This window comes from Triticum aestivum, chromosome 4A (assembly GCF_018294505.1).
Source record: "Triticum aestivum cultivar Chinese Spring chromosome 4A, IWGSC CS RefSeq v2.1, whole genome shotgun sequence".
Classification (NCBI taxonomy): domain Eukaryota; kingdom Viridiplantae; phylum Streptophyta; class Magnoliopsida; order Poales; family Poaceae; genus Triticum; species Triticum aestivum.
The window spans coordinates 525329374-525342885 of record NC_057803.1 but is presented as its reverse complement, the minus strand read 5'-3'; positions in this window follow the sequence as shown (position 1 = coordinate 525342885).

The following is a 13512-nucleotide window of genomic DNA, read 5'->3' as shown; positions in this document are numbered from 1 at the left end:
TCCGACAGACGAGCGAAAAGATAAACTAGAACGAAAATCGGATCAGAAATCACGATCAGTAATAACCGCGGAAAAATCCGATAAAAGAAAACTAGCGAACATGCTAATGAATGAGCGTTTGTTATCTGTAGCTACGAGCGAAAACCTTTTGTTAAAATGAACGTACGGACGAACGTCCGCTAAAAAGAAGGACCGGTGAACCGAAAAAAACATACTAGGGTTTTCTTTTAAAAAAACAGGATCGGTTTTCTTTTAAAAAACCCGGCAACTACCTCGTCGGTCCGGCGACACACGGCGGCGACGGCGAGGCGAGGCGCGGCAGCGGCGAGGCGGCGACTGCTGTGGGCGGGGCGGGGCGGCGGTGGCAGGTGGTGGTGGCCGAGGGGTATATGAGGGGAGGGGGTGCCTTGGGGAGGGGGCAAGAGGCAGCGGGGAGGGGAGTCCGGCTCGGACTCTCCGAATCGGCGGCGGCGCGGCGCGGCCGGTCTCCTGTTAGGAGACGGCGCGCGGGAGGGACGGGACGGCGGCTGGGCTTCGGCCCAGTTAGCCATGCACACTTTTTTTTAAAATAAATTCCGCCGAAACTAAAAAACCTAGAAAATAAAATAAAATTCCAAAAATGCCAAAACAAATTTTCATCGTCTAAATAAAATATTTAGAACGAGATGAACATTTCCTTAGCCCTAAAATGCAATTTTGAAAATGTGTAATTTTTCTAATGCAAATAAAATTGCAAATAAAATCCAAATAAGAACAAATACTGATTTTAATATTTTTCCTCCAATATTTCATTTATTTGGGGAAGTCATATTGTCTCCTCTCATATGTTTTAATATGAAATATTTTCAGAGAGAAAAATAATTAAAACCAAAATCCTTGTTTCAAAATTTGATAAAATCAAATTTGAAGACCGGGGAAATCCCCAACTCTCTCTGAGGGTCCTTGAGTTGCTTAGGACTTCAAGGATCGCGAGACGAAATGCAATAAAATATGATATGCAACAATGATCTATGTATAACATTCCAAATTGAAAATTTGGGATGTTACATTCTCACCACAACTACAGCCATGTACAACACAGCCAGCACGATATGTAGACGATAGCCAATCCAGGCGTGTCTACTGGAGTCTGGTCACATGCATGGACGAACTGATCTTCCGTGTATTGAAGGGATCGTCCAGGCACCAACGTAGTACAACACTTCTCTAGTACTATCGCTCGTCTCCCTCTTCTATTAAGTCACCCGACGGGGCCGGGGAGTGTGCCTATGGTCGGTTCTCAATTGCCATCCCACATGTGTGTGCAAACGCAATATGACGCGTGTTCCATTCGGAGAGCAGCGTGCCAGACCGACCGACCATCTGGGGTGCAACGCGAACGCGACGGGCTTGTTGTATACTCTGTACATGTGTACCGCCGTTTTCTAGACGCTTTGCTCCATGGCATGGGCGCAATCCATGGATACAAAATTAGTATACTGTATACTATTTAAAAGTCGAGGGCGGGGCTTTTCCTGCGCGGTAGGCGGCAGGGCAGTTCCGCCTAGTCGGTTCGACAGAGACGCGAGAAGACGAGGGAGTAGGTTGCTGCAAACGTAGGGCTGTGTGGTTTGATAGTGAGTTACTGCTAGACAGGTGGGGCCCCATGATTTGACTTGCCATTATCATTTTAACTGCGGCGCTACGACCAGTGTGAGTCTCCCGATTCCTGACCACCTCCATATAGGTGCCTCTCCCAATGCTTCACCATGTAGTAGAGGCTGGCTCTTGCATGAGAGCCCACTTTTTCCTTGCATCTCTTTCCTCCACATATGCTAAAATGCCATGTAAAGCGCACTATTGTACTTACTTTTACTTGCTCCTATAGGTGCTTAAGCTTGCCACATAGGCATAAAGTCTGATGTGGCAAGTTAATCAAGAAGAGAGAGACTAGTTTGGTGACCCAAGGAAGAAACGGTGCTAAGTGCGTGTACCTAGGTGAAAAGACAATTTTGATTCTATAGCTAATTAAATGAAGCAAACTTAGCAACACCATTTCATTGGAAGAGGTCACTCCTTGGAAAATGCAATAAATACTAGTACTCCCTGTGTCCCATAATATAAGAATGTTTTTGGCACTACACTAGTTTCAAAAAAATTCTTATATTATGGGACGGAGGGACTACGAAGAAAGAGATAGAAAGGAGTAAAGAAATACACTTATAGCCAACCTTATAGCCAACCTTGTTATAGTATGAGTGACTAAATGATGACAATGTATGACATGCCAACATCAGATAGCCTAACGCACCGTGTTAAATCTCCAAGGGCGCGACCGCGGAGCGACGCGACGGTCATGGTAGGCGCAACCATGATACAGGCTGCTAGCAGCCCTTGGATTTGAGATCAAACGGTTGCATGCTAAGTTGCTGAAAATTTGCAGAATAACCCTCCAGGATAGGATATTCACCCATAGGTCTAGAATCACGCCATGCAACCTTTCGATCTTAGATCCAAGGGCTCTCGGAAGCCCGTATCATGGGAGAATGGAAAGCCACTACCCTGTCGTTCGCACGCTCGCACTTCGCTCCTACTCGTCCCTGCACGTCCTTCAATACTACGGCGGTTCGCTCCTAGTCGTCTCATCCATTCACATTACGGCAGTTCCACTAATCCTAACCCTCCTCCCAAATCCATGGCGTCCCAAATCTCCACGATCGGCGGTGAGTACAAGGTTAGAACCATCAATGGTGATGAGTTCGACGTCATCTATACCCGTTCTTCCACGGCGGTGAAAGGATGCCTTTCTCGCTTCAGACGCATGTTCGAAGACTCAGATGATGAGTGGGTCGCTGGGCTAGATGTTGAGTACACCATAGTCCTGGGACAAGAGAAGGATCTAAAGGACGAAGAGAGGAAGAAGCCCGCCGTGATCCAGGTTTGTGTGCATGACTTATGCTTGGTCTACCACATATGCCATGTCGACGTTGACTGCCAGGATTTTAAGGACTTCCTCGAGAGCAACCTAGTCAAATTCGTTACTGTAGACTTTGGTAATGACAAAGAAGTCCTGCGTCGGATAGGCCTCGTTGTAGGCAACACCTTCGACCTCCAGAAGAATCGGCTGGTGTCCTCTCGTCAGCCTTCAATGCTAACCCTGGCAGGAGCCATGGTTCATCCTTCGTACGGTAAACTGGAGAAACCTCCATACACGTTTCATCGTCATGCATGGCAGCGAAATGTACTAGATATAGACCACATCCACTATGCTGCAATGGATGGCTACCTTTGCTTCAATATCTACAAGGGTTGGATGAAGAGCAACATCCAAGTGTGCTGTTCAAGCAAAGAAATATCGGCCAAGAGGAAGAGGGACAAGGACGAAGTCGAGGAAGTGGACGAGGACTCCGAGTAAGGTGGCAGTGTCGTTGCTCATGGTGGTTCTAATGCAGTGTCTACTGGAATAGTTGCAAAGTTTAATTTCAGGTGTGCTTAATTTAATTTGAGGGGTGTGTTGTGCTGAGCCCCCAGCAGAACTATGTTATGTTACTTCTCGTTACTTTAACTCTTCAGTACGTACATACTAGTACTTCTTACATTTCATCTTTTAGTTGGTATAGTACTACCACTCGTTTCTTCACATTATATACATACAATATATATGGCCAACATTATATAGCCAGCAGTTTAGTTGTCAAAGAATTTCAGTGTGCTTAGTTTTGTCAAAGAATTCCAGGATGCTTAGAGGGTGCTTGGATCCAAGGGACTTATTTTAGTCTGACTAAAAATAGTCTCTTTAATAAGCTAAAGTTCCAATCACCCCTCACTAAAGAGGGGCTAAAACTAGTCTTGAGACTAAAAAATTTTAGTCAGGGGTACCCCTACTAAAATGTGGATTAGTCCTCTCTCTACTCATTTAACTCCTCTCCTTTAACACAGGCGAGTTCTGGATTGGAGGGTTTGGAGGATAATAAATGCTCATTAACTTGATTTTAGCCTTTTTATTATTTGGATCCAAGCATGGGTGAGGCTAGCATGTTTTAGTCCCACTACTTTTAGTCATGGGACTAAAACGTATCCAAGCACCCTCTTAGTTTTATTTGAGGGGTGGGTTGTTGTCGGGACCCCGATTCCAAGTCACATCGATCTAGCCGGTAACACCTCATATCACTTTGTGGCCTCACGCACGGTATTCCCACGGGTGTTGCCTTACCCTGGCCCAGGACCGTTTGCGCCTTTTGGCTCACATATATGATTATGTCGCTAGCATCCATATGACAAAGAACCCGGGCCGACATGGCTAGTCGTGAACCCAAAGCGGCACTAACCTATGGGGACATGCATACATGATTCACATCGAGCATGTTGGTCAGCAGCGTGTGAATCCGGGCTGTAGCACTGGGCTAACAGGGCTCCGGGGAACCCGGGCTGTAGCAGGCTAGGGAGGACTCCGGATGTCACCGCGTGACATTTCCCCGAAGGGACAGACACAGGAACGAAGTGAAACACATGTCGGCCAGTCAAGTGTCCTGAGCAGTAGTGCTGGGCTAGCAGGACTCTGGTGAACTGGGTTGTAGCGGTCTACTATGGCTCAGTGGAAGCACTAGACTACATTTCCCCATAAGAGAGGCTACCAAGGATAGTCAACTAGGTTGTCGGATCCGACACATAGCAATACACGTTACACGTACGCATAACATGCAAGTATGTGCTATACAACATGGCATCACAACATAATGCAAACTCATATAGATAAAGGCCCAGAAGGGCCACATAGCATTAAATACAAACAGGGGTCACATGACCCATCATTCAGAGCATACAAGCAACAAGCGGAAGCATTAGATGTCTGAGTACAGACAACTACAAAAGAAAAAGGCTGAGAAGCCTGACTATCTACAAGACCTCCCAAGGGCACAAGATTGTATCTGAGGTGCAAGCTACTCGTCGAAGTCCAAGTAAACTAGTAAGACCGAAGTCTCCGGTGCAAAAACATAAATAAAGAAAAGTGAGTACAAAAGTACTCAGCAAGACTTACATCAGATCCTATCATACATGCATTAGTATCAAGGAGGCAATGTGGGATTCAGTTGCAGCAAGCCAGCTTTGACTCAGTGGCTAACCTGTACTACGACTGCGGGTAACTCTTTTCAGGTGGCGCACATGAGTCCACTAATCACAACATCAATACTCTACTATGGATTCATTCCCGTCTCCCTACGGGAGGCCATCCATAGCACTCACACTTGTCTTGAGCATTTTAGAGTATCCACTTTAAGTTGTCTATGTACCACGTAAGCATCCAAGAAGCCCATAACCGAGGACACGGCTATTCGAATAGATCATGATAACCATGCAGGGGTGTACTTCTTCGCACACGCTCTCACCACTTATCACCATGTACGCGTCATGTATCTCGGCAACCTTCAAGGGGAAGCCTGGCGAGGGTGTCGGCCATGACCTAACTAACCACACAAGACTCTAGTCCAGGTTTATCGCCTATTCGGGTTCCATCCGCAAGGAGATCCGGCCGGGGTGTCGCTAACGGCCCCAAATGATGTGTGTAGGGTTCCCAAGCCCACCTCGCCGGATGGATCTACGCTTGGTACACCGTGCCACTTGTGCCTAGTCTGTCCCAAGCCCACCTGGCCGGGTGCCACTTGGTAGACTACTGACACTACCTACAAACACCAGAAACTATTTGCAACTCTTGGACACATATCAAGTTGGCTAATAAGTCGAGAGGGGCACTTAGGCATTCCAATGTGTGGTAGTAGCTAGTCATTGGACAACATACACAGAACTTAGTGCTTAAGGACGGTTCCAGTGAGACAACCCACCATGTACTCCTACATGGCCTCTCACCGCTACCTTTACCAAATCGTGTTCACACGCTTAACTCTCAGCACCAGAACATATCGTAACATTCCAATTCATTCCCGATGAATCATACCTGACATACTCTAAGCAATAGCAGGCAATCCATGGTAGGAACACAACATGGCTCAAACAACTCCTACACATGCTAGTGGGTTTTAACTATTTACTTTGGCAATGACAGGTCATGTAGAGGAAAGGGTTCAACTACCACAGCATAAAGTAGCAGTTGAATCATTGTTGTCCTAATGCAATAAATGAGAGCAGGAGCGAGAGAGTAGGATTGTATCGAAATGAACAAGGGGGTTTGCTTGCCTGGTAGATCAACAGGGGGGCACTACTCCTCTGATAAGTACTCTGGATCGGTCTCTGGAGCAGGACCTATCGAGAAGGAACGGTGTCGATAATCAAACACAAGCATATGCAACAATATGATGCATGATCATGGCATAAATATGTGATGCTTATTGAGCTAATGCAACTAGATTTTATTTGGATGAAATCCATTTGAACTAAAGATTCAAATGCATCTACAAAATAAGCTCTTTATATAAGCCATTTTAGTGTTTCAATTATACAGTAGGTATAAGTTGGTTTGACATGCATGGAACTGGTACAGATGGATAGATTGAATTTTTCTGATAATTTTTCATATATAAATTATTTCAATCTGAGCTACGGTTGAATTTATATGAATTTTTGAAGTTTATAGCATTTTCTGGAATTTCTTGATTTAATTTAAAACTAGAAGAGAAATAATTGCGTCAGCACTGCGTCATGCTTGCGTCAGCAAGTCAACAGTGATGACTGGTCAAGCGTGACGTGCGAGTCCACACGTCAGTGACACGGGTTAAACAGGGGGTTAGATTATCCTAATTATAGGATTAGTGGCGCTGGGGCCCACTGGTCAGTGTCAGGGGGTTAAATAAGCGGTGATTAGCACTAAGCTAATCACCTGACGGGTCGGACCCACGTGGCAGGGCTCAGGCGACGGGGCTCGCCGCTGGCGACCTCTGGACGTGGTGGAGTCCGCGCCATAGGCCACGGGGACGGCGTCTTGAGAGCACCGGGGCGTAGCCCGGGCTCTCGCGCATGTGGTGCGCAGGTGGGAGGAGCTGGGGGAGCCAAAGCTCACCGGAGCGGAGCTCACGGCGGCGGCCGGTGTTCGGGCGCGAGCGGGGATGCGGCTGCAGTGTGCGAGGGCGAGAATGGAGAGGGGAAGGAGGAGCAGCAGCTCACAGCGGTTGCAGCAGCCTTCGAAGCGGGCTCGGGGAAGGCCGGACGACGACGTGCGGGCGGTGGGGATCCACGGCGGCCGGCGGTGAAGAAGATGATGGTGGTGACGATGGAGGCTGTCCGGAGGTGCATGGCTCGACGAGGAGGTAGCCGGTGACATGGCGGAGGTTCTGAGCACGGGGAGAGGGCGAGGGGGAGGCGGTGGCTACGGCAACGGTGGCCGGTGGCGACGGCAGCGCTCAACCGTGAGCGAGAAAGCGAGGGAGAGGAGAGGACTGGGGAGAGTGAGAGGGTCTGGGGGGCGCGTGGCGTCGTCCAGACGCATCAGTGTAGGGATAGGCAGGCAAGGAGGGAGGAGGTGGCGCGGCGCGGCGGTGCGCGCGCGTCGGGCACGTGCCCGTTCCCCTGGCGGGAGGAAGACGACGGGGGAGGGGGCAGGTGGGCTGGGCTGGCCAACTGGGCCGGCCAGGCCGCACAGTTCTGGGCCAGCACGGGAACTGGCCACAGGTAAGTTTTTCCATTTCCTTTTAATTTTTTTATTTTTCTGACATAGTAAAAATACTAAATCAATTTATTTTCTTATGCCAATTTTTGTAGGAGCTAGTGGTATTATTCAAGAGCTCCTCAACAACTACATAAATTTTGGATATATATTAGTTATATAACATATATATATATATCCAAAGCAAATAATTATGCATTAATTCCAAATGGCCAAAATAAATATTTGTGAGCTCCTAAAACTATTGGTTTGATTTTTACCTCTGACCAATATTTTCAAAGAGTAACATGAACATTTTCTTGGACCCTTTTGGAGCAATTTTTATCTGGGTCATTTCCAGAAATGAATTATGAGGGTTTCACAAATCCCCGTTTCAAATTTAAATGAAATTTAAACATGATGCACACATGACCAGCTAGTCCAGGTCATACCACAACTAGGGATGTGACAATTGTGCTGGACACCATTATTGTGACTAGCCTTCTTAATAGTACTATATGCATAATTTGGCAACGAGTGCTCTCTATATGTACCATCTTTTTTTTAATTTCAAGTTTTTCTCCATGGCGCAATCCATCGATACTACTGATGTACAAAAGTATACGTTTTTTAAAAGGCTAGAGGGCGGGGCAGTCAAGCTTGGTCGGTTTCACGAGAGGCGAGGGCCTTTGTGATTTGACTGCTCATTACTGCTGGAAGGCGGGGCCTTGTGATTTGACTGCTCGTATAAATGCGCCGACGACCTGATCGAGGAGGAGCAAAGAACCGTGCGGTATACTCAAGTTTTCAACTGGAGTAGTACTGCGATGGAGGAGCACGAAACACGGCAGCCCAGTGCCATATGGCGATAAAAAATGATCTAATTTGCTAGTCATCTCATTGTTAGCATTGTTCTATTCATTCCCTAAAAAACCATTGTTCTGTTCATGCCTCACAGAGAACGTGACACGTGCGGTGAAACACCCGAATGAAAAGATGAAACACAGGAGCAAAAGAAGAAGGAAGATTATCACCCCAAATGATATAATTCACCGCGGAGTCGTAACTGCTTCTTCATCGCCTCCACAACCTCCATCTCCTTGCGCGTCTCCTCCGCCATCTTCTTCAGTTTGTCCATGATGTGGGATTTCTTGACGCGAGCCTTCATCTTCTGTTCCACGGCCGCATTACATACCTTGATAGCAGCTGGGTGCTCGATGCAGAGGGCCTGTAGCTTCGCCAACTCCTCCTTCTGTTCCATGACGAGGGCCTGTAGCATCTTCATCGAGGAACTACTACTTCACACAGCTTCTTCCAGCCGGCATTCTTCTCCTTCAACAGGTCGATCTCGTGGCAGAGCTTCTCCTTGTCCTCCTAAAGTCGCAGGATTTCGCCGGTCGCCTTCTTCTCCGAGGCAATGCTCTTCTTCAGCAGCATCACCAAGCCGGCGGTCAACTCCCCCAGCTGATTGAGCTCAGCGGGCATGTCGTCGAGGCTCTCCTTCAGCAACTCCATCAAGACTTGGATGAACTCCTTCTGCTTATTGAGGTGCTTATTGAGCTGATCGGGCATGCCGTCGAGGGATAACAACTCCAGCTCCGCCGGCTCGGCATGTTCTCCTCCGCGGCTAGGGCGCTCCTGGGAGCCATCGCCTGCCCGTGAGAGATCTTTCGAGGTCTCTGCGCGGCGGCGAGCCCTCTCTTTTTTCCGCAGCCTTGGTTGCCGCTCCCTTGTTACGAGTAGTTCTCGACCTAGAGCTCTGCTCACCGGCCATGGCAATGATGGATGAAGAAGAAGCACTTATGAGGAGGAAAGGTAGAGTAATTTTCGGTTAGGTAGTTCCCCTTTTTATAACCTAAGTACTAGCACTAGTACTAATACTTGCATAGTGGGAACATGTTTAGGTTTGGTATGTACTAGTAGGTGTGAGCATTCTTTCGAATGTGATGGGAACAAGGTAAAGATTAATTGATGGTTTTGGTTTTAAGGCCCGAAACGGCTCTCGATGAGTTTAGCGGAACATAAATTTCAAGTAGTACACTGCTCAAATGTGTAAATATTATGTTACTGCCAAAAATTGGCACAAAATACGAAGGAAGTGTTGGGGAACATAGTAATTTCAAAAAAAATCCTACGCACACGCAACATCATGGTGATGCATAGCAATGAGAGGGGACAGTGTTGTCTACATACCCTCGTAGACCGACAGCGGAAGCGTTATGACAACGCGGTTGATGTAGTCGTACGTCTTCACGGCCCGACCGATCAAGCACCGAAACTACGGCACCTCCGAGTTTTATCACACATTCAGCTCGATGACTATCCCCGGACTCCGATCCAGCAAAGTGTCGGGGAAGAGTTCCGTTAGCATGACGGCGTGGTGACAATATTGATGTTCTACCGTCGCAGGGCTTCGCCTAAGCACCGCTACAATATTATTGAGGAGTATGGTGGAAGGGGGGCACCACACACGGCTAAGAAAACGATCACCAGGTTCAACTTGTGTCTAGAGGTGCCCCCTGCCTCCGTATATAAAGGAGCAAAGGGGGGGTGCGGCCGGCCCTAGGAGGAGGCGCGCCGGAGGAGTCCTACTCCTACCGAGAGTAGGACTCCCCACCTTTCCCTAGTTGGATTAGGACTTGGGGGGGAAGGAGGAGAGGGAAGAAAGGATAGGGGGGGCGCCGCCCCCCCTTCTTGTCCAATTCAGACTTGGGGGGGGAGGGGCGCGCGGCAGCCCCTAGGCCACCTCTCTTCTTCCTCCACTAGGCCCATTAAGGCCCATTAGGTTACCGGGGGGTTCCGGTAACCTCCCCGTACTCCGGTAAAATGCCGATTTCACCCGGAACACTTCTGATGTCCAAACATAGGCTTCCAATATATCACTCTTTATGTCTCGACCATTTCGAGAATCCTCGTCATGTCCATGATCACATCCGGGACTCCGATCGAACTTCGGTTCATCAAAATATATAAACTCATAATGAAACAGTCATCGTAACGTTAAGCGTGCGGACCCTACGGGTTCGAGAACAATGTAGACATGACCGAGACATGTCTCCGGTCAATAACCAATAGCGGAACCTGGATGCTCATATTGTCTCCCACATATTCTACGAAGATCTTTATCGGTCAGACCGCATAACAACATACTTTGTTCCCTTTGTCATCGGTATGTTACTTGCCCGAGATTCGATCGTCGGTATCTCAATACCTAGTTCAATCTCGTTACCGGCAAGTCTCTTTACTTGTTTCGTAATACATCATCTCGCAATTAACTCATTAGTTGCAATGCTTGCAAGGCTTATGTGATGTGCATTACCGAGAGGGCCCAGAGATACCTCTCCGACAATCGTAGTGACAAATCCTAATCTCGAAATATGCCAACCCAACATGTACCTTCGGAGACACCTAGAGCTCCTTTATAATCACCCATTTACATTGTGACGTTTGGTAGCACACAAAGTGTTCCTCCAGCAAACGGGAGTTGCATAATCTCATAGTCATAGGAACATGTATAAGTCATGAAGAAAGCAATAGCAACATACTAAACGATCGGGTGCTAAGCTAATGGAATGGGTCATGTCAATCACATCATCTCCTAATGATGTGACCCTGTTAATCAAATGACAACACATGTCTATGGTTTAGGAAACATAACCATCTTTGATTAACGAGCTAGTCAAGTAGAGGCACACTAGTGACGTTAGTTTGTCTATGTATTCACACAAGTATTATGTTTCCGGATAATAAAATTCTAGCATGAATAATAAACATTTATCATGATATAAGGAAATAAAATAATAACTTTATTATTACCTCTAGGGCATATTTACTTCAAGGAGACCAATGGAAGTACTACTAGCAACCCACGATTTAACTACTCGCATGCGTGTAGTGGAGTAATAATGTCTTCCGCCCTCACGTCCACTCAATTTGCATGCGCTGTATTAATTGACCATCAATGAAGTGAACGACTTTACACACGTCAAATTATCACATGGGTGGATCTTGGTACAAAATTGCATCCTCCCGTGTACCCTCATGTGCGTGCGAGGGAATGAGTGCATGCGTGGCATGCGTGCACATCTTCGCTTCCTGCATGTACCGCCACTATGGCTCAGGGAGGACGAGTACATTCTTCTGGATCCAGCAGCACATCACTGTGATCAATCCACGCAAGGAGGTCGCGACAATGCCTCCACATGTGCCACGTGGCTTCATGAACTGTAAGAGAGACACTATGTAGCGTGCCATTGGTATTCTAATTTACGTGTTTTGCACATACTCGAAGTACTAGTAAGGTACACGTGCATTGCACGCATCAGATTTTGCAACCAAATTATGAATAAATACCACACTATAGCATGTAAGCTCTGAGTCATATATGCCTGATGTAGCCCTTCGTTTAATTCTTATAGTTTATCTCATTCAATATCAATTAGTTTTTATGAAAAAGCTAAGAACGCGGGAATAGGAAAAACATTGGATTATAGTGGAATGTCGTCTTGAATCCTACAGGATTGTACAAGTGTTTGATTGTGCATAGAAAAAAATGCAGAATTCTTTCAAAGAGGTTTGAGTGGATGGGATGTTTCCTATGAAATCTAGTGCAAATGAATCATATGGAAAAATTCCTATGGTTTACAATCCTACAAATCAAACAACAAAGATAGGAAAAATTCCTAATGATCAGAATCCTCCAAAATTCCTTTGAGAATCCTTTGAATCAAAGAAGCCCTTAATCTATTTTATGATTCATGGAATTGTGCGTTGTAAAGCATAAAGTAAAAACAAGTAATGGCAATTCAACTATAAAAAGAGTTTGGGCGGTTATGATACGGAAGATTCTAGAACAAAAGAGAACCACTATTATTTTGAGGTTTGTGCAGTATGCTTAAGTTCAACCATGGAGTCTGCTAGATTGTACATGTGGCAAAATCCGGTGGGGGGCTAGAAGATGGTGCGAGGGGCCGAGTGGAGGGAGACTATGAAGGAATGCACAAGTGCGAGATCGATATTTAGAGAGAGGGGGCGAACACGTGCGCTGTTGCACGCAGTGGCGGAGCCATGAAAAATAAATGAGCTAGGGGGCAAGTATTGCTAATCCTTTACGAGGAGGGTCAATTCATGAACTTAAACCATTTTAGCAGCAATTGTCTAATGATCACATTCATATTAGCCTCGATATATAGTGATGTTAGGGGGGAGGGGGCAGGGCCCTTACTGCCCCTGTCTTCGTCATTGTGCACGCGTCTGAGAGATGAAGCGGAAGGCATGGATGATGAGAGGTGGGCGTTGGATATATAATTAATGTGGGTGTATTAGATATATATGTTAATCCTATATAGAGAGGTATAGATTGTTCGATGTGGACGTGGGAAAGATGGTGAGACCTCACTGGATATATCGATTGATCGGTTTGTGTGGAAAACTATGAAAGACCTAGCTATATACACACATACATAGAGGAACATCGATCATTGCGCATGCACGCGTGAGAGATAAAGAATGCCTGATATGATGGAGAGGGGGATGTGTGTGGGTGTGTGCCTTCATGGGAGACCGAACTGAAGAAAAAGATTACATGCGTGCGATGGATAATGCCAACTGGTAGTGTGTGTGCATGCATACACGAGAGTAAGTTAGTGGTACAATTATAAAGAGAAGACTACTTTGTGGGTGTAAAGTTGAATTCAAATATTTGAATAAGAGATCCTGATGTTTGAAACCCATGCATGCATGAATATAACGGAGATCTGCGCGGTGTGGTTTGGAAACGAGCATGTTGTAATGTATACACATTGAATAAGGTCAGACTGATTTGAATTTTGAGATACCGATGGCAGACATCATTTGGCCACGTCGCATCCGTGCATGGACACACTATTCTAATTGGACATGATGGGCGGCATTCGCATCACATATCTATATCTATACCC